At 40.7% G+C, this 22,615-nt stretch overlaps 1 pseudogene across 7 annotated transcripts in view; it reads left to right on the top strand.

Annotated features, from left to right (window-relative positions):
* Positions 1-17,593, top strand: part of LOC106506477 — an 81,433-nt pseudogene extending 63,840 nt beyond the window's left edge. For 6 of the 7 annotated variants that reach the window (XR_002339592.1, XR_002339591.1, XR_002339596.1 and 3 more), the window contains one exon: positions 17,177-17,593. The product of XR_002339592.1 is annotated as an uncharacterized LOC106506477, transcript variant X2 (transcript). Of the gene's footprint in view, positions 1-702; positions 1,863-17,176 lie in introns of those variants that run through there. The other variant, XR_002339593.1, reaches the window with a different exon arrangement.

Below are 22,615 nucleotides of genomic sequence, written 5' to 3'. Positions count from 1 at the left end.
GAATCTATCAGATGGTGTCAATGTCTAATAATGATCATTGGTTTAAAACAAACAAATAAAAGCAGTGTGGATTTTTTTCCCCCCACCTATTGATACATGTCCTTTGGAATTCTTTCAGCTGATGGAGATTCTGAATAGTGGGGTGAGGGGCCGAAGAGAATTTTAAGTATCATGTGAACAAATTCCATGTTTATGGAAAGAGAGAGAAAATCACCTGGTATAGATATCGGTTTTACTTTTATGTATGAAGGGCTCTTTAAGAGGAGGAGAAGTGGCCTCCTCGTAATTATCAAGGATGAGACCAGAATGAGCTGATATCCTGGGAAAGGGGACAGAACCTTTTGTATTTGATGACAAGAGCCCTTTGCTTGGTATGCAGAATTCTGGAGATGGGGAGACCAGTTGCATAAATGGATCAGGGCTCCCTATGAGAAAGAATAGGGCAAACCTGAGATCTGCTCCCTGGAATGTAGATTTGAGAAACTATTAGGCTGAACGGGGGAGTCTGTTGACAGGAAAGGACAGCGTGGACCCTAAAGCAGACCTTACCAGGAGGACAGGGGCTTCAAGACTCAATGTAGGGGTCTAAGGATTTCAGGTCAAGGTGGGTTTCAGGGCAGAATGAGTTGAAGGCAGGAACCCCTCCAAGTTGACACTTTCCCCTTGACTAATCAATCAAAGGTTGATTTCAAACCTTTGCAGAAAAGATGGCTGGACAGCAGAGGATGGACTTGTGCCTGTGAAATGGAGGCTTTGAAAGCTTGGAATGTAACCTGGAGCAGAAATGCACGGTCGTGAAATGGAGCAGGACCATGAGTGGTAGTGGCGCTCTGGTGACCATGTCTGCTTTTCTCCTTCTTTCACCATTTGATTAGTGGAAGCTCCTCTTGTCTTTGGACAGTAAGGGGTGTGTATTGTGAAACTGAGAGTGGGGCAGTGTGGTGGGGGCGAAGCGGTGCGTGAGAGGACGTTCTGGACTTGAAGGGTGTACGGAACTTGGAACAATTAAGTTTTAAAAAAAGTTGTCACTGTATTTTCACTCAAAATAGTTTGCAAGAGGTCGAATAGACCAAACTGGCCTTCACTATATCTAAATGAAGAATGAGAGGGGAATCTAGCCCCTAAATAGATATATTAAAGGAGTATAGGATTTGTAGCTGGGATGAAATGGAAAATTTCATGGGCACAGAATTTTGGGCTGTGTTTTGAGCTTGGTCTGGCCTGAACATGTGACCAAGATGAATAATACATTAGCAGAACAATGAGGTCTATTCACATATAGTTCCAAGCTAGTTTTGAGTTCTGCTGAAACAGAAGTCAACTGTCATCAGTGTAGAACCGACTTAAAGGAGGACAACAATTCATTTAAAACAGGTTCTTCAAAACTGGTTAATATACAGACCTCTTTTAAGGGAAAATATTTTACAGATTTCCACCAGTGACTTAAATTATTTTTATTATAGTATGGTCTTTCCCTCTTTCTTTTCTTCTCTTTTTTTGTGCTTGGGGCTCATTGAGATCCCTAAATCTTATTTCTTTTTTTTTTTTTTAATCAAATTTGGAAAAATTTCAACCATTGTCTTTTAAATATTTTTTTTCTGTTTCCAAATATATAATAATATATATAATTAGGTTGCTTGAAGTTCCACAGCTCACCGATACTCTGTTTATTTTTTTCAATTGTCCCTCTTTCTCAGGGATTAGCGTCCTGCATAACCTACTGTCCAATGTCTGGAAATCATTGCTTTTAATTTTTATTTAATTTTATTTTTTTATTACTCAATAAATTTATTACATTTATAGTTGTATGATGATCATCACAATCCAGTTTTATGGCATTTCCATCCCATACCCCCAGCGGATCCCCCTAACCCCCAGCCTCTCTCCTTTGGAAACCCTAAGTTTTTCAAAGTCTGTGAGTTAGTATCTGTTCTGCAAAGAAGTTCATTGTGTCCCTTTTTCAGATTGCACATGTAAGTGTTAGCATTTGATGTTGGTGTCTCATTGTCTAACTGACTTAACATGATAATTTCTAGGTCCATCCATGTTGCTAAAAATGCCGTTGTTTTATTCCTTTTAATGGCTGAGTAATATTCCATTGTATATATGTACCACATCTTCTTCATCCACTCCTCTGTCAATGGACATTTAGGTTATTTCCATCTCTTGGCTATTGCAAATAGTGCTGCAAAATCATTGCTTTTTAGTAATTTCTAGCAGGAGGGTCGTGGTCCTGGCTAATCCGTCATGGCTGGAAGGTGAACCATCAGGAATAACTTTCAAACCTCTCTCAGAAGCGTAAGGAAATATGTTTCTCCCAGAAACCTTCAGGAAATATCTCCTTACATTTCATTCATCATTAATGGTCATGTGTTCAGCATGAAGCCATAACTTTTGCAAGAAGATCGGATTGCAGTTTTTAAGATGGGCTTGAACCACATGCCCCACTGCTAGAACCAGTGGTGTAGCTAACTTCTCTCTACATCAGAGTTTCTCACCCTGAGATCATGGCATTTTGCATCTGATAATTCTTTGATGTGAGAGGCTGTCCTGTGTATTGTAAGATGTTTAACAGCATCCCTGGCCTTTACTCACAAGTTGGCAGAAGCACCTCTATCCCCATTGAGAAAACTGAAAATATCTTCAGATGTCCCAAGAGTGGGGGTTAGAACTCCTGCTCTAACTATAGAGACTCCACAAGGAGACATGAATCCAAATGAAGTGTGGAGTAATTACCAAGAGAAGGCGGGGCAACAGCAGAGTCCATCATATAATTTATAAAAGACAAGCATCCTATAGCATATGAGCATCATTAATTTTTTTCTTTTTAAATGATTTTTATTTTTTCCACTATAACTGATTTACAGTGTTCGTCAATTTTTTACTTTATAGCAAGGTGACCCAGTCACACATACATATATACATTCTTAAAAATTTTTAATGCAATTTTAAAGGTTATCGTCTGTTTAGTTATTATGAAGTATCAGCTGTGTTTCTCATGTTGTACAGTACATCCTTGTAGCTTACCTTACACCCAGTAGTTTGTACCTCCCACTCTTCAAGTCTATGTTGCCCTTCTCCCTCCCTACTGGTAACCACTAGTTTGTTCCCTATATTTGTGAGTCTGACAAGCATCATATTTTATAACATAATAGATTTACCAGTTATTTGGATATGTATTGGGGTAATGTGTAATCCTTAGGCAGTAATAATAAGCAAGTTGCAGAGAAGTCAAATTAGGTGGAGGTACAAAGGCACACACACAAAGGCACAAAGTATAAAACCCTATAGTACATAGTATGCATGTACTATTATTTGTACACCATTAGATCAAATCTGTACATTGTTTTTTTCTTACAAGATTAAGTTCACTACTGTCTAATACCAGCAACTGGTCTCAGTTGGCTTCCTGCTTGGTTTAGGTAGATGGTAGTTAACAGAGCACCTGTTAAGTTTAGGCGGGTTGAAAGGCCATTTTGAGGAACTGCATTATTTTTAGTGTCACATTGTGCTTAAATGGCATTGGGGTTCTTCTAGGTACAAATACAAATATGTGGCAGGGACTGTGAGAAGATGCAGTGTGGAAGGGAGGCTCTGCCCACCTTCCTTCTCTCAGATGTTAGACTCACTGTGGATGAGTAAAGGCTAAGGTGCTGGTCATCTTCTAAAGTATGATTGCTGAGGCTTTTAAGCTTCAGTGGAGATAGCATTAGGATCTACCTATTCTTTTCCTTTAAGCTTTTGTCTTTTTAATAAAATTATGATTTGCAGAGCACTTATTTTAGAAAAATCACTCTTTTAAATTTTTTATTTATATTGAGATATAGTTGAAATGATATTGTCATTTTTTTCATCTTTTAAAGTTTTATTGGAGTATAGTTGATTTAAAAAATTGCGATAAATTTCTCTTGTGCAATAAAGTGATTCATTTACACATGTACACATGCCCATTCTCTTTCAGATTCTTTTCCCACATAGATTATCACAGAATATTGGGTAGAGTTCTCTGTGCTATACTCTATAAACCACAGTGTACATATGCTAATCCCAAACCCCTAGTCCATCCCTTTCTACCCCCCACCTGTCCCCTTTGATAACCATAAGTTTTTTCAAAGTCTATGAGTCTGTTTCTGTTCTGCAAATAATTTCATTTGTATCCTTTAAGATTCTACATATAAGTGACATCATGTAATAATTTGCTTTACTTCACTTACTATGATAATCTCTAGGTCCATCTATGTTGCTGCAAATGGCATTATTTCATTCTTTTTTAATGGCCAAATAATATTCCATTGTATATGTGTACTATATCCTCTTTATCCATTCTTCTGTTGATGGACATTTAGGTTGCTTCCATGTCTTGGCGGTTGTAAATAGTGCCACAGTGAAACTTGGGGTGCATGTATCTTTTCAAATTATGGTTTTCTTCAGATTTATACCCAGGAGTGGGATTGCTGGATCACATAGTAGTTCTATTTTTAGTTTTTTGAGGAATCTCCAAACTGTTTTCCATAGTGGCTGTACCAATTTATATTCCCACAAACCGTGTAAGAGGGTTCCTTTTTCTCCACACCCTCTCTGGTATTTATTGTTTGTAGACTTCAATGATGGCCATTCTGACTGGTGTAAGGTGGCATAAGGTATACAAATGTTGATTTGGTACGTTTATGTATTAGTCTTGTAATGTTTATGATTACCACGACAGTGTTAGCTAGCACCTCCATCATCACATAATTTCTTTTTTTTTTTGGTGGGAACAACTAAAATCTAGTCTCACAGCAGCTTTGAAGTTTATAGTACGTTTTGTTGTCTACAGTTGATGTACTCTGCATGACATCTTCAGGACTCATTTAACTGCCAGTTGCGAGTTTGTGCCCTTAAACAACATCACCCCAATTCTTCCACCCCTAGCCCGTGGTAATCACCATACTGCTCTGTTTTTATGAGTTTGGCTCTTTTAGATTCTACATTAAAGTGATATCATACATTATTTGCCTTTTTCGGTCTGAAGTATCTCAGTACAGCTGGCCCTCTGTTCCTGCGGGTTCTGCATGCATGAATACAACTAGCCATGGATCAAAATATTTGAAAAAAATGTCCAGACAATTCCAAAAAGCAAAACTTAAATTTGCTGTGCATCAACAATCGTTTACATTGTATCTTAACTATTTACATAGCATTTACATTGTATGATATATTGTTAAGTAATCTAGAGATAAAGTGTTTTAAAGGATGTGCATAGGTTATGTGCAAACACTACACCATTTTATATGAGGGACTTTAAGCATCCCTGGATTTTGGTATCGAAGGGAGGGTGTACTAGAGCCAATACCTCGAGGTCAATGATAGACAACTGTATAATGCCCTCAAGGTTCACTCACGTTGTTGAAAATGACAGGATTTCCTTTCTTGTGATTAAATTATATTCTATTTAATATATACGTATATAAAACATCTTTATCCATTCATCTGTAGACAGACACTTAGGCTGTTTCCATATCTTGACTGTTGTGAATAATGCTGCAGTGAATATGGGAGTGCAGATCTCTTTAAGATCTTGTACAAAAAGTACTTTTCAAATCATTACCTTGTTTAATGTGAATCAGTTATTGTTGATACCGTTTCCCCTTCAGACTGTAGAAACTGTTTCAAAGGCTTTTTAAAGTGTCTTAAAGACTAATTTGGTCACATAGGAGGTAAATGGAAGAGCTCTAATCTGATAGCAGATCTGAGCTTTCTCATTCCAAGTTCCATTTTTTTTCTTTAATCTGCTTCTTTCAGATCATAGCCCAAGAAACATTCTCTCTAAATTAAAGAATGGGGAAATTTGCTCTTTGCTAATAGTACCTTGAATTTCTAGATGCTCCAGTGCAAATGTCAGGCCGAGCACTTTGGTGCTGCCAAATAGTCATTACCTTTGACAAGTATATGCAAGCAAGCAGTTAGTACATGACTAGCTCTGTGCTACTGCTCACACAGTCCACCTGCTCCCCAGCTCTCCCTGGCCACCAAAGCCCTGCCTTAGAGAAGCATAGTCTCTTCATCACAGACCCTGGAAGAGTTTTATGTGTGGGAAAAAGCTTTGCTACTTCTAGGGTGCTTATGGGACCAGCAGTATGGGTACCACCTGGAAGTTTGTTAGAAATGCAGAATTTCAGGCCCCATCCCAACTCTCTTAAACACAGTCTGTATTTTAAAGGGGTTAATAGATGCAGACTATTGCCTTTGGAATGGGTTAGCAGTGAGATCCTGCTGTGTAGCCCTGGGAACTATGTCTGGTCACTTATGATGGAGCATGATAATGTGAGAAAAAAGAATGTATACATGTATGTGTAACTGGGTCACCATGCTATACAGTGGAAAATTGACAGAACACTGTAAACCAGCTAAAATGGAAAAAAATCATTATATATATAAATATACAAAAAATATATAAATATATATATATATATATATATATATAAAATAAGATCCCTGTGTGATTCATGTGCACATTGAAGTTTGAGAATGCTGCATTTAGATCTAGGTGTCCTTTGTGACTTTGAAAAGTCTTCTCCAGGGTTAGTGGGTCTTCAACCTAATAGTTAATGACCTTGGCTTTTTTTTTTTTCCCCCATGCTGTAGGGTTTATATTTAACTTTTTCTGTCTTAGATCTGTACTTTCTTTTTTTCTTTTTTTTCTTTTTTTTTTTTTTTTTGTCTTTTTGCCATTTCTTGGGGCGGCATGTGGAGGTTCCCAGGCTAAGGGTCAAATTGGAGCTGTAGTTACCGGCCTACGCCAGAGCCACAGCAATACCGGATCCTTAACCCACTGAGTGAGGCCAGGGATCAAACCTGCAACCTCATGGTTCCTAGTCAGATTCGTTAACCACTAAGCCATGATGGGAACTCCCTTTTTTTCTTTTTCTTTTAAAATTATTATTGTTATTTTTGCTTTTTAGGGCCAAACCTTTGGCATATGTAGGTTCCCAGGCTAGGGACTGAATCGGAGCTGCAGCTGCCAGCCTACGCTACAGCCGCCAGCCTACGCTACAGCCATGGATCCGAGCCGTGTCTGCAACCTACACCACAGCTCATAGCAATGCCGGATCCTAACCCACTGAGCAAGGCCAGGGATTGAACTCGCACCCTCATGGATACTAGTCAGGTTCACTACCGCTGAGCCACGACAGGAACTGCCTCTTCTCCTTCCTCTTTTTTTAAAAAAAATATTAGCGTGTAGTTGATGATGTGGGCAGTTCTGATTCTGTTACCAAACCAAACTTGAGTCTGCTTGCCTGCGCACAGTAAAGCCAATCTACCAACACCAAATTGTGCTGAAGGAAAGTGGAGCGTTTTTTGCAGGGCACCAAGCAAGGAATCCAGGACAACTAGTGCTTAAAAGGCCCAAACTCCCCAGAGGCTTTCAGCAAAAAATTTTTAAAGATAGGGTGAAGAGGGCAGGGGTTGTCAGGTGTGTGTGGTCAGCTTGTGGACATTCTTCTGATTAGTTGGTGGGGAGGTAGTTGGGGTCAGCATCATCAACCTCCTGGTTCCAAACTGGTTTGGGTTTTACATGCTTGTGGGCAGCGTATAGTTAATTTCTTCCACCTGGTAGGGGTTTCAGTATCTGCAAAACAGCTCAAAGGACATGACTCAGAATATTTATAGCCCTTGAGGAACTACAGGTCCCTGACTTTGTTTTATGGCTAAACTATTTTGTTTTATTTGACTGCTTTTCTTTTTGCATTTTCTCATTTCTCTGAGTTTATTCTTTGCTTAAAGTTCTTCTAGAGATAAAAGGCAGTCAGAGAACATGGGTGGGGAGTTTATTCTGGGAGGGCCCCATAGGTTCCTGCTCAGTTCCAGTTCCAATGAGGTGTGTCTAACCATGTTGCAATGTTTCGGCTGCTGTTAAGGTTATGCTGCCTGCCTCAAACTCTTCATAACTTGAAGTCACGCAGGTGTATTTATCTCTGAAGATCCCAGGAGCCTGGTTGCATTAGACAGGCACAGGCTAGACACAAATATCCCAGGGCTGTGGCCTCGAATGCCAGAGGCATTGCACTCATGCTTTTCCACTGGAGTTAAATAAGGTGGCTATAAATTATGATGTCTTCATGATACTTTCAGGATCTTCACAGATAATATATTTCCTTCTGTAATAGCTTAGGAATGTAGGCATTATCTTATAGAATGATGATAGTGATGGGTAGAAAATTTGATTTTCAGCTTTATCATTTATTGTAAAACCTTGGGCAAGAAAACTGATTTCTCTGTCCCTCATGTTTTTTTTTTTTTTTTACAAATTGAAGAGATTAGCTTGCCATTAAAGTACTCTCATAGCCCATCAAAGCAAACAAATAAATACACCTGTAGTCAGAGGTGGTGATGGTCTTTTTGCAGCAGCTAAAGAGCTTGACTGTGATCATGCAGACCATAGTTTGTGTCCATTTATCAAAACTGCTCAATTAGACCGTGAAAATGATGAACACCGAAGAACAGAGACTTGGCAAAGATTTTGAAAGATTAAGATTACTCTCCCAGAAGAATCTAAGTGATAAGCACAAGCAGACCATGGAGGTCACTGTGACCTCCTGAGACAGCCTGTGACTGGAACTATGAGCCTGATTCATGTGCTCAAAGTTCAAATGCCTTATAGGGACACTTTTCTTATAGAAACAGAAAGGAACATATCAACATTTGCTTCTGCAGGAGGCAGGGCCCTACCTAGACAAAGCTGAGCTTTGCTAGTTCAGCTTCTTTATTTAGTGAAGATTCAGTGGTTGTGGCATAAGTGATCAAGCAAACTCTGTCAGTCAAAAGCACCAGAAGCTTATTTTTTTAAAAAATTTTTTTGGTAAAATGTTTAAAAAATATAGAAAATAATAGACATATGTTAACAAAATATTAACATTTTGTCATATTTCTTTTTTTTTTTTTTGGTCTTTTTTTGGGGCACACCTGAAGCATACGGAGGTTCCTAAGTTGAATAGGCGTTGCAGCAGCTGCTGGCCTATGTCACAGCCACACCAGATCTGAGCTGCATCTGTGACCTACACCACATCCCACCACAATGCCAGATCTTAACCCACTGAGCAGGCCCAGGGATTGAACCCTGCATCCTTATGGATACTAGTCGGGTTTGTTATCTCTGAGCCACGACAGGAACTGCCATATTTCCTTTAGATCCTTCCTTTTCTCTATAGAAATTAATGGCACCTACAGTAAGTCACACCCATTCCTATGTTTACTCTAAAAGCATGGTTTTGAAGTTCTCTCCTTTTGAAATTGGAGATTGTGATTTTATTTCTATAATGGTTACTTTTACATTAAAAAAAAAACATACTTGGAGTTCCCTTGTGGTGCAGCAAGTTAAGGATCAGAGATTCTCACTGCAGTGGCTCCAGTTGCTGCTATAACTCAGATTCAGTCCCTGACCAGGGAACTTTTTCATGCTGCAGGTGCGGCCAAAAAAATACATACTTTAAAGAAAGTGAAAAGTTAACGTTTACTCTTATTTCTGAACAAAACAGTGACTTGAGAATTCTTTAAATTACCTTCCCCATCTTGTTTTTTTTTTAGTATTTTAGTTTTACCTCATTTAAATTCCTCTCTTCAGTAGTCATTATTGTTATTTCAAATAGTGAATGAGTTTTTACCAAGTCCTTTGATCCATCCTGGGCTTTGCACTCCACTCATTCCTTTTCAGTTAACTTTCCTTTTTCTTTTTTTTTTTTTGTTGTTGTTGCTATTTCTTGGGCCGCTCCCGAGGCATATGGAGGTTCCCAGGCTAGGGGTCGAATCGGAGCTGCAGCCCCCGGCCTACGCCAGAGCCACAGCAACTCGGGATCCGAGCCGCGTCTGCAACCTACACCACAGCTCACGGCAATGCCGGATCGTTAACCCACTGAGCAAGGGCAGGGACCGAACCCGCAACCTCATGGTTCCTAGTCGGATTCGTTAACCACTGTGCCACGACAGGAACTCCTCCTTTTTCTAAAGTACATTCTTTAGTAGCTCTTTCAGAGACTATTTGGAAACACATACATTCCAACTTTGTTTTAGCTTTCCTCTTGAATGATAATTTAGCTGATATTTTTCTTCAGCACTTTATATTTTGTGGCCTTTGTTTTTTTCCTTTTGAAAGGTCTGCGGTAATCACTACTTTGTAGGTAATCTCTGTTCTTGCTCTGAGTACTAAAATTCTTATTATCAATAGGGCTCTGTAGTTGTACTCTGATGAATCTCCGTGTGGATTAAATTTTACTTATTTAGCTTAGTATTCATTGTGATTCTTCAGTCTGAACATTTAAGTCTTTCACTGATTCTGGAAAAATTCTCTTTGATGATTGCCTCTCCCTCAGTGACTCTTTTCCTTCCTTTGTTACTTCTGGACCTTGTCTGAACTCCTTTTTTACCTCAATAGTTAATTTTGTATACTTCCTGGAGAATAGGGATTCTATCCAGCACAGTCACTCTCAGAAATTCCTACCCCAAACCTACAAATATGTTAATATATGCACCTCTTCTCATTTCTTTACCTCAGTTTAACACAGGTATCAAGACCCAGGTTTGGGTGTGAAGGTCAAGTTCATGTTTGTGTTCCATTCTCGCTAGACGTTATTTAACAATTTAAAACCTCGGTTTTAGACTTGAACAGAAGTGCTCGAGGGACATAGAAAGCGTATCTACTTAAGGTGGTTGTGATGATAAAATAAGAACCCGCTTAATACTTAGACTGATGCCTGGCATGGTAAGCATTTAACAAAATGGAGTAATTAAAATAAATTATCATATCAGCTGCTCAAGGCAAATTCCTACACTGTTGTCTGTCTACTCTGCAATTTGCAATATCTTCTTTCTCTAGTATTTTCAATTTCCTCACCTTTACTAGATCCTACCTCACTGATTATAAAAATCTTTAGGTTTCTTCCAAAATAACAAGTTCGGTCTCCATCCCGAGATCTCTCTCCAGCTATCACCTTTTTATTTTACTTCCTTTCTCAGAGCTCCTGCTACATTCTAAAAATTATTGTTCCCTGATCACTTTTCAACCAAATTTTTATCTTCTTTCACAAGCTTGGCTGTGGGTTGTAAAATTCTATATTTAAAAAAAACTTACTTTTGCGTGTAGTTAGCTAGTTCAATTATTATGATGGTGATAATAACTGGTTTGAGCCCTTGCTTTTTGCTAGGTATCAGGCTAAGTGCTTTATTAACATTTAATCCTCTTAATGACACTGTACGGGAGGAACAATTTTGATTCCTGTTTATAGATGTTGAACTTGAGGTTTAGAGAAACCGAACAACTCACCGGGGTCATATTGCTAGTCAGTGGAGAAGCTGGGACTTGAAGCCAAGATTCTTTGAAACCAGCTAGTTGGAATCACTAGATTAAGCCAACTGTGATGACTGCTATCCTCTTAGGATTACAGTTACATCATCCAATAACAGTCCTTAGTGCTTAAGCCCAGCAGGTTTTCTGATATTTGTAGTCTAGACTGTCCTGCAATTATCTAGGCTGCAATGCTCTAAGTCCCTTAAGGGCTAGGTCTCTAGTTTGTTTACTATTTTTAATCTGCAGTACCTGGCAGAAAGACTGGAATATAGTAGGCATTTGACTTTATCTTGAATGAAAGAAGGAAGTTTTTATTTTTCACCATTTCTGCTCATTATGCCCTCCTTCAACCATTCCATTCATTTGAACATTTGATCCAATGACTCTTAATTGAGCAAAGAGGTGACAGAGCCCCTCTGAGGCCTGAATCACTTGGGAGAACCTTTCAAACCTGTATAGTCCTCCATTTGCCTGTCTATGGAGCCCATTCCCTAGGTGTACTGACTGAGTCACTGAGGGGAGAATGTTACCACCCTCCTGTGCAGAAGGGCAAAAAAGTCTACAAGACCTGAAAATCAGGTATTGTTTATTTTATTTTATTTTCAAAATTTTACTGGAGTGTACCGACTTGCACTACTGTATTAGTTTCAGGTGTACAGCAAAATGAATCAGTTGTACATATACATATATCCATTCTTTTTTTCTATATAGGTTATTACAGACTATTGAGTAGATTTCCCTATGCTATACAGTAGGTCCTTTTTAGTTATCTATTTTGTATGTAACAGTATATATACGTTAATCCAATCCTTCTAATTTATCCCTCTCACCCCTGGTATTATTTCTTTAATAAAGTTAAATGTTCCGTGGACATGAATTTTGTTTCAAACAGATCCTAAGAACTCAGCAGGAATTCTTTCTTCATCTTGGAGATGTTAGACTCATAGAAAGGAAGAACTAGAAAGGGCCTAATATTGTCCATTTTTCATATTTCGGTGATGAGGAGACTAACCTTGAGAAGATAAGCAATGCATCCATGGCTGGATCCTTTGCAATGGCCAGCAAAGTGTTAGGCACATCCAAACGGGCTCAATAAATACTCATTATATGGATGAAAAAATTAGAACAAAGGGTGGGGAAAAATGTAATTGTAATATATACATGTAAGGATAACTTGATCCCCTTGCTGTACAGTGGGAAAATAAAAAAAAGTGCAAAAAAAAAAAGGAAATAAAAATCAAGTTGACATCAAAGCTGGTCTGCCTTTCTGCTATGCTTCAGTGGCAAAAATGTTCTACCTATGTTCCATCATAAATGCCCAGTCAGAAAAGTATTAATTGGACCTGTCTGTTGTTCTCCTTCATCCTTGAGTTCTTGGGGGTATTATAAGATACACTCTTGGAGTTCCCGTCGTGGTTCAGTGGAAACAATCCTCATAGGAACCATGAGGTTGCGGGTTCTATCCCTGGTCTCACTCAGTGGGTTAAAGATCGGTGTTGCTGTGAGCTGTGGTGTAGGTCGCAGACGCAGCTCAGATCTGGTGTTGCTGTGGCTGTGGTGCAGCTCAGCAGCAACAGCTCTGAATTTGAGCCCTAGCCTGGGAATCTCCATATGTTGTAGGTGTGGCCCTATAAAGACCAAAAAAAAAAAAAAAAAAAAAAAGATACACTCTATGACCTAGTATGTATTATTTTTAATATTTTTCTTTACATTTTAAATATATTTTTACCTTCTGTCTTCTGCACATCAAATGCTCCGAGACCACCTTAGTTTGTATGCTTTGCCTCTCTCCACCACATCCAACCCTGGGACAGCGTTGGGATTCTAATAATGGTCAACCAAGTTCTTCTTTTGATTACTGATAGATTAACTAATGCCTAACTTCTGAATAAAGCTGTGATGCAGGTAACGTTTACCTTTTTTGAATTGAATATAGTTTTAAAAGTAAATGAATGAAGGTTGAATTCTCTTTTAAGTGTAACTATAGCAAAAACCACATTGTGCTGACTTGTTCTTAGAAACTCAAAAGTACATATTTTGAGTGTTAGCTTCCTGTTATTTGTGAGCATGTGATCCTAGTTTGCAAAGATTAGCACATTTGAGAACAATATGTTATTTACTTATTGCACAATCACAAATCCACAGCCTTGTGAATGTTAATATTTTCTGGGAATGATAACAGACTTTGGAAAGATAAAAGCTGCAAAAATAGAAGTTATCCAAGGTTTTGGAGCCTGAATTCTATTGCATGGGAAAAGAGCAAGATCAAGAGCCCAGAGTGGCAATAAATTAGCCAGGGAGTCAGGAGATGAGAGTTCTAGTTCTGCTCTGGTTCAAGCCAGCTGTGAGACCTTGGATAAACCTATAAATCTTGCTGGGCCTATAGATTCTCATTTTTAAAACCAGAGGATTGAATTTCATGTGACTGGCTGTTCTCAGATTCTCCTATTTATTTGAATCAACAACCACTGTGATAAGAAAAATATGGAATGGCGATAGAGTTAGCTCTGGAAAGATGGGTTGTAGAATGCAGAGGAATAACTAGTGATCATTTGATAGAGGAGGGACTTAATCCTTCAACCTAAACCCTTAAATTTTGCAGCATCTGAACCGAATATTTATGTGACTATTGCGCCGTTTAAAAAGGTTTTGACGTCCATAGGTATGTCCAGCTAAACAGAAAATGAGTGAGACCAAGGTGTAACGGGGTGAGTTTCATAGAGCTGAGAACTCGTCCACAATTCTCAATTGGTTTTGTATTTTGACTTAAACTTTGCAATAATTTCTGCAGAGGTATTACCAGTTCAGCCCAAAGTCCACTTGATGTGGACTAAGAATGTGGCAAAGAATAACTGTGGCTTTGTAAAGCTGAGTCTGGGTGATTAACTTACATGCCTTTTTTCCTTTTTTTGAGGTGGTTGTTGCTCTTTCTCCGCATGCCTCTGAGGTGGTCTTTGGTCAGTATTGAGCAATGAGTAGGCTTGTTAGCTGTTTTGATTAAAAGATATTAAGACTTACTCTGGCTGAGTGAGTGAGGTTTACAGTGAGGGTAGACCACCTAAAGGGAAGATAAACTTATAAAATGGCTCTAAGGGACACAGAATTCATGGAAAGCACAGGAATGGCTGGGGGTGATGGGTTCCAGGGAAAGAGGAGCAACAGGATTTGGGGGGCAGAAGAACCCACAGAGATCTAATAGCCGAGTTACCTTGCTGACTCCTTAGCCTTGGAGTTTGTTCTCTTCATGGGAGCATCATCAGCTTGTGACTCAGTCATGTTCTTATCTGTGTTTCTCTTGATGTGTGGTTGCTTCTCCTTTTAGAACCACTATCTGAGGCTGTTCTTATCTCCCCAAGTCAAATTCCTGAGACAGAACTTACCCATCTAACCACTAGTCATTATCTCTCTTTTGCACCGTGTGCAGAAAAGAGTTAACCCTAGTGGGCCCAAGACTGTACTCTTCAGAAGGGCCTGCTTGCAGGATTGGTCCTTGGCTGGTGTCTGGGTGTTTATATGGCTCTCAAAACTGATAAGCGTGGTTCTCTGTGCCCAGCCTGTGCAAACAAGGGTATTTATGCTGAACACCTTGTGGGAGCATGGAATTTTGGTGCATGCTAGGCAGAGAGTTCAGATGTGACCAACCCCCTAATAAAAATGTTGAATACTGTGTCTCTACTGGGCTTTCCTGGACAGAAACATTGCACATGTCACTGCATTTTTCATGGCTGGAAAAAAAGAGTATGTTCAAGTGTACCCCTTCATAAAAAGAGAGCACAGGAAGCCTGTGCATGGATTTCTCTAGATTCTGCCTGTCTTTTTCCCTTAGGATCTGCCTGTGTGTCCTTACTTGAGCATTGTCATCACTGTAATGAATCTTAGCCAGGAGTCCAACTACATGTTGAGTCCCGTGAATCCCTGGAGAACGTCTCTGAACATGAGAATTATCTCGAGAATCCTAACACAGGCCACCTCAAAGGACCCAGGCCAACAGAGGTGTTGGCTGGCCGTGGGCCAAGAGTTCAATCCTGGTGCATTAATTGCCTATGGAGGAGGGAGGGTAGAGTTGTGTTTGGCTTCTCCAGCTTATGAAATGGTCTGAGGCAGTGATTCTCCACCCATGCTGCAAAACAGAATCTTCAGTGATGACGTTAAAAATTAGACCCCATCCGAGATTAATTGGAGCCTTGAATTAGACTCTGGGGGGGGGATGGAGCCTGGAGAGGAACATGTTTTAAAAGCTCTCCAGTGATTTTAATATGCAGCCAGAGTTGGGTCCGATGGTCTGAAACAATTTCCCTCCGCAGGCTTTAAGTGGCAGTTTTCTTTTGGAATGTGACTGTGGGCTTAGGAGGCACTGTTATTCATGTGGCCAGTAAGGCACATTTGTCAAATGAAAGAATGGAGAGCCCTTGCCTTCAGGCATGCTGTGAAAAAAAAGGGGAGGATGATGGGGTTGCCTAGTTGTAAGCAAGACTCTGGGAATTGTGTCCTTTCCGGGTTTCTCCCAAGGCCATCTTCAGAGCATAAAGTTTATGTTGTGGACCTTCTGTGCTTTCAAACTCTGGTAGAAAAACAAGCTGGAAAAAAGGCATTAAAAATATATATATCCAGCTGCAGCAATATTTTGCTGTTGACACACATTCCTGAACATGTTCCACAGAATCTCTCTCTTAGGAGATAGTCACATCTGTTTCTCAGGGTGACTCAAAGATCCATGTTAAATTGCTCCTCCCAATTAGAGAGATTATCATTTTGTCTTCGGAAAAACTGGTTGGCAGGAAAGCCCCAAGGGGCTGGCAGGTGGAATCATGAGGATCCTTCCATTTCAGTGTGGGCGGGTGGTGGGGCAACAGCAGCTTACCTTTGAGTATGGCGGGGTGGGTCCCTCTGCCAGTCTCCCTGTTACTGGCTTCCTCGCAGCCTCCAGCGCCAAAGCCCTTTCTTAGCTGCTGCACAAACAAACTCCAGCTCCCTGGAGCAGCCTTCACTTCATAGATCTGCCTTCATGTAGTGTCCTGCTCACAGTGGACGCCTGGCAAATACTTGTTGAGTTGACTTGATGTGAAAAAGGAACTCCTGGAGGAAAGAACTGCTGCTGAGAGGTGGGAGCTCACTGCCTCCCCTGCCTGTGTTTTCTACTGAGCCCGAGGCTGCTCCCTAAAGCACCCCTAGGATAAAAGCAGTTGTTTTCTCTCTGGGAGCCGCTTGAGCCTGCACTTCCACAGGAGATAAGCTGATGCTGGGTTAGGATGTAGTCTTTTCCTCGTGCTAGCTGTAGGGTATTTGTTAAGAGACTGTAAGTACTTAAGGCAATGCGCCCCCCCACCCCTTCCCTTGGCCTTTGTACAGTTGGAGATAAATAGGATTCACTTCAGCCTCCAGCCTCCCCTTTGGAATTAACTGATGTCTTTCTTGGCCACACATGCTGTGTATTCTCTCAAGCTGTTCCCGTCCCCCTGTCAAAACCTGCTTTAGGAAAGGGCTTGAAACTCATTCATCTGAGAACTTTGGGTCTAAATACCATCATGAGTGTTTGCATTTTAAGAAACCTCAATGAACAAAGCTTCAGGTGAAGGAGGTCACTTTTGGGGGGCGGGTAGTGGTGGTACAGGGGCAGAGAGGGGGTGACCTCCTAGTACTTTTGGCACCCCTGCAGAGGTCTCCTCCTACAGCCTGTCGGCTTCCTGCAGCCTGGGGTGGCCTGGCTCTGGCTCAGTGTGGGCCTGGGGCATCCTGACCCTTGGAACCTCTCCTGAGAGAGAGCATCAGAGGAGCTAACCCTCCAAGCTGCCACCACCACTTTGTGGTCTCCAAAGCATTTCATTTCATGATTTGGTTCTGTTTCCCTTTCCGCAGCTTAACCAAGGCATCTGGCAGTTGCAGTGCAGAGTCAGCAGAAACAGTTCAGTTTTCTCTTTGCTGTCTGGCAACATCTCAAATTTGAATGAGTTCTCAATCCCCAACTGTGCTTTTGGAAGTCTTCCCAAGCACAAGAAGTCTGCTAAAAGACCAGCAGTCTTAAAACAGCATGAAATTCTACCCCAGGAGGCCTGAAGAAAGACTACTCAAGTGAAAACACCAGGAAAATAATATTCTTATGTGTGGGGTACTTAAATACCCAGAAACAGTACTTCATAGATAGCTCGTGATGAAACCATACCAAACGTGAAAAACAACAACAAAAACAGACTGCAAAAACAGCATGTGCAGAATGATCCATTTCGGTAGGATACAGGCTATGTAAAAATACACAGATCATTTATTGTTTGCTTACTATGTGCCAGGCATTTTGTTAAGTGCTTATATGTTGTATTACATGCAGCTGACAAAAACCCAGGAAGGCAGTTCTTATTACACCATGTTATAGATGAGAAAATGGAAGCTCATGAAGGTTACAGCTTGCCCAAACTTAACCAAAGTCACATTAATAATAAGTAGAAAAGGGATATGCCCCATTAGAGCATTTTAAACCACTCCTATATATATATATATATATATATATCTCTGCAAGGATAAATCACTGGTGATAAATCATAATATTGGTTGATAAAAGTGATTTTTATTTTCATTTTGCTTATGTGTATTTTCCAATTTGTCTTCAAAGAACATCTTTTCTTAATAGAAAGTTATTTTGTTTAATGGCTGCACCCACGACATATGGAAATTCTCCCAGCCAGGGATTGAATCCAAGCCACAGCTGCAACCTATGTGACAGCTGTGGCAATGCCATTTCCTTCAACCCACTGTGCCACAGTGGGAAAGCCTCATTTGACTTTAATTACCCCTTTGTTGGCCCTGTCTCCAAACATAGTCACATTCTGTTGTCCTGGAGGTTAGGACTTCAGTATATGAATCTTGGAGATACACAATTCAGCCTGTAACAACTTCCATCATGGAAATGTCAAACCTAAATAATTTAAATTTCTCAAGTTAACGCCAGTGATGATGTTAGCAGAAGTTTGAAAGAGTATCCTGTGTCTTCCCCTCCAATATTTCATTTGTGAAATAAAGAATATTTTTAGAGTAAACCTTATAACACTTTCCCAAAGACTCCAAAAAAGAGCCAAAGAGAGGTCTAATGCTGGTAATACAGACATGCAATTGTCGTACACTAGGAATTCAAAATCCTGTGATGAGCATCACAAAGCCGTGTTTCTTAGTGGCCTGTATTTGTGACTCAAAAATTTCTTCCACATTTCATGAGCTATAGGCATCATTTTAGCTAAGTTTCTAGAGTCCAGCTGATGAGCCCTAAATTCTCAGGATGCTGTATCTGAAAATCCTTTTGTTCATTTTGTCCTCCCCTCACTGTTTTCAGTGATGAATGGTTTGCTCAAGCTCAGGAACAATGGAGCAGTAGAACAATGACCTCAGGGATGGTACAATAAACTGAAGGGAAGAAATTTCACTCCCCGCCCCCGTCTTTGACAAGATCAACCAATTGTGTACACAGTATTAAGACCAGGCAGAGGATGGCCTCTTTCTCCAGAGTCCCCGATGCTGGTGGTGACTGGTCAGAAAGGAAACCCTGAATGAGCCTTGTTCTTTCTCCCCTGTGGCTTTTCCTCATGCATTTTCCCCTAACTTGTCACCTCTCAGAGGTCTCAACCTGCTTCCCACCTGTCACCATCCACTTCACCCCTGGTTTGTGCTACCCTCCTCTCTGCCTGCCAGTGGAATACTGTCTGCCCGTAGAAGTTTAACCAAGAGTCTGTCTAGCTCACCTCCTCTGGACTGCCTTCAATATTGCTGCCTAGCCTGGGTGTTTGTAGACTTGTCTAGAATGTAGCTCCTTGAAGACAGGAAACTCTTCTTGTCCCTAATATGATTTGATTTTATTTTTTTAGAGGAAAATTACTTATTTTTGCTTTTTAGGGCCACACCCGTGGCATATGGAAGTTCCCAGGCTAGGGGTCTAATTGGAACTGCAGCTGCTGACCTACGCCAGAGCCACAGCAACGCCAGATCCGAGCTGCATCTGTAACCCACACCCCAGCTCACTGCAACACCGGATCCTTAACCCACTGAGCAAGGCCAGGGATCAAACCCGCAACCTCATGATTCCTAGTCGGATTTGTTTCCGCTGCACCACAACAGGAACTCCCCTCCCTGATATGATTTTATCTTAGTGATGCTCAAAAACTAGGTGCTAAGTAAATGAGTCTCAGATAAAGGGGCCCTTGCTTATGGTGTAATTTCTGTATTAATTTTTATTGTTGCATGATAAATGATACTGAAACTTAAGTCATGTAACAAACTTTTTTTTTGTTTTTTGTTTTTTAGGGCTGTATCCATGGCATATGGAAGTCAAATTGGGTCAAATTGGAGCCGTAGCCACCAGCCTATGCCATAGCCATAGCAACACCAGATCTGAGCGCACATTCTGCAGCTTGTGGCAACACCGGTATCTTAACCCACTGAGCAAGGCCAGGGACTGAACTCGCATCCTTGTGGATACTAATTGGGCTCTTAACCTACTGAGCCGCAACAGGAACTCCAACAAGTCGTTTTTTTTTTTTTTTTTTTTGCCTTTTCTCCTGTGGCATATGGAGGTTCCCAGGCTAGGGGTCTAATCGGAGCTGTAGCCTCTGGCCTGCACCACAGCCACAGCAACGTGGGATCCAAGCTGAGTCTGTGACCTACACTACAGCTCACGGCAATGCCAGATCCTTAACCTACTGAGCAAGGCCAGGGATCAAACCGGCAACCTCATGGTTCCTAGTCGGATTCATTAACCACTGAGCCACGATGGAACTCCCAACAAGCCTTTTTAATTTCACAGTTTCTGGAGTCATGAATCTGGAAACAGCTTATGTAGTAACTACTTCTACCTCAAGGTCTCTCCCAAGGTTGCAGTCAAAGTGGCAGCTGGGGCTGTAGCCTCATCTGAAGGCTCAGCTTGGGGAGGATCTAGTTCCAAGCCGGCTTATGCAGTTGTTGACAGGATTCATTTCTTTGCTGGCTGTTGCACTGAGGGTCTCTCTCTTGGTTCCTTTCCATGGGGCTTCTCCATGGGAAAGCTCACAGCATACACCTGGCTTCCCTCAGAGCCAGGGAGCGAGTGAGAGAGGGAAGAAAGATGGAAACCAAAGTCTTTGTAACCTAGTATTTGAAGTGACATCCCATCACTTTTGCTGTATTTTATCCCTTAGAAGTAATCCCTATGTCCTGTGATTCCACAAGGTCATGAGAAGCAGGAGGAAGGGATCTTTGGGGCCTGCTTAGCAGCTGCCTACCCTAGTTCCACTCTCAATGGGCATGTATTTATGCTTCACTTGGTACTTTTCCCTTCAGGAAGTAAGTTTTATCCCCATGGAACAGGCTTCTGGGAGGCCAACTCTGGGCTGGGTTTATAAACCCAAAAGCTGAATGAATAACTGTTGCTTTCATTTAAGAAGGTATCAGAAGGATTCAGATGTTCCTTCCTGCTCTGATTTCATTTTCATTGCATTGATTGGGCTTTATTTTGAGTGATTGTCCTGGATCTTTAGCTTTCTTTACTTTGTAGGCCAAGCTATAATTCTGGGTTTCTTATTGATCTGTTACCCTCATAGGATTCCTCCTACTATGTCACTATGAAGGCCGTTACGATTTCATATTGGTCAAACCCTTTCAGTCAATCCAGAAACCAAAAGGAGCAAACTTTGATTTTGTAGAACGCCATTGCATGATCTTGATTTATGTCGAGAGGATTTTTAGTGTTGGAGTAAGTAATACTTATGCTTCACATATCAAATTCTAACCACCAGTCATTGATTCAAAACTGAACAGGATATGCCATATTGAATAGTAGTATATATTTTTTTTAATGTTATGGTTGCATGCATGACATATGGAAGTTCCCAGGCCAGGGACTGAATCTGAGTCACAGCTGTGACCTATGCTATAGCTGTGCAGTGCCAGATCCTTTAACCCGCTGTGCTGGGCCAGGGGTCAAACCTGCATCTCCGCAGCAACCAAGCTGGTGCAGTTGGATTCTTAACCCACTGCACCACAGTGGGAATCCCATAAACATGTAGTAGTCTATTAATGGAGACAGTTAGCACCTCTTACAAAAGGATCAGAAATACTAGAACTGTATGTTGAAGACCTGGCTATTGAACTTGCTGTGTAATGTTGGGAGAATCACTGAAACTTCTGCCCTGGAGTTCCTCCAGCTATAAAGTGAGGCTAATAATAGTGACCTCAGAGTATTTTTTTTAAAGATCAACAAAAATAATTTATATCCACCAACAGATTAAAAAACTGTTCTGTTATCATAATTGGATAATCAATTTTTAAAAATGACAATCATGTTGGCTTTTTTGACACATGAAAATAAAGGCACTAAATTAATGTTAAGTTTTTTAGAAAGTGAATCAAAATATGGAGAATCCCACGATAGTAGTGGTTAAGAACAAAGTTTATAGGAGTTCCTGTCGTAGCTCAGTGGTTAACGAACCCGACTAGTATCTATGAGGAAGTGAGTCTGATCCTTGGCCTTTCTCAGTGGGTTGAGGATCCGGCATTGCTATGATTTGTGTAGGTCACAGACACAGCTCAGATCTGGCATGGCTCTACAGCTCTGATTCGACCCCTAGCCTGGGAACCTCCATATGCTCTGGGTGGGGCCCTAAAAAGACAAAAGACGGGAAGAAGGAAAAAAAAGAGGAAGAGTTTATAGTGCACAACTGTCAAATTTGAGTCAACTTACTAGCTATATAACTTTGGGCAAATTCCTCAACCCCTCTACACTTCAATTTTTCTCACCTGTGAAATGGCTTTCTTATACGGTCAATAGAGATTAAATAAGTCAGTAGATATTAAAGTGCTTAAAACGGTAACTGGTATGTAATAAGTCCCAATAAAAGTTAGTTTTCTTTTTCTTTTTTTTTTTTTCATCTTTTTAGGGGGGCACATGGAGGTTCCCAGGCTAGGGGTCCAATCGGAGCTGTTGCTGTCGGCCTGTGCCAGAGCCACAGCAATGCCAGGTCTGAGCCGTGTCTGCGACCTACGCCACAGCTCATGGCAATGCCAGATCCCCAACCCACTGAGTGAGACCAGGGATTGAACCCGCAACCTCATGGTTCCTAGTCAGATTTGTTTCTGCTGCGCCATGATGAAACTCCACAAGCTAGTTTTCTTATGTGCATATGCATTACAACAATATGTAAGTGGAAGCCTTTAAGCAAACAATAGGAGTTCATTTGGAGGGGTATAGTTCAGCTATATGTCATTCATTCTTTTTAATTTTCTGTTAATAGGTAACATGTATCAAACACTTATGCACAGGTGAGATTTTATAAAATTTTTGTA

Source organism: Sus scrofa, chromosome 16 (assembly GCF_000003025.6).
Source record: "Sus scrofa isolate TJ Tabasco breed Duroc chromosome 16, Sscrofa11.1, whole genome shotgun sequence".
NCBI lineage: Eukaryota > Metazoa > Chordata > Mammalia > Artiodactyla > Suidae > Sus > Sus scrofa.
This window is presented reverse-complemented; position numbering and strand designations above follow the sequence as displayed.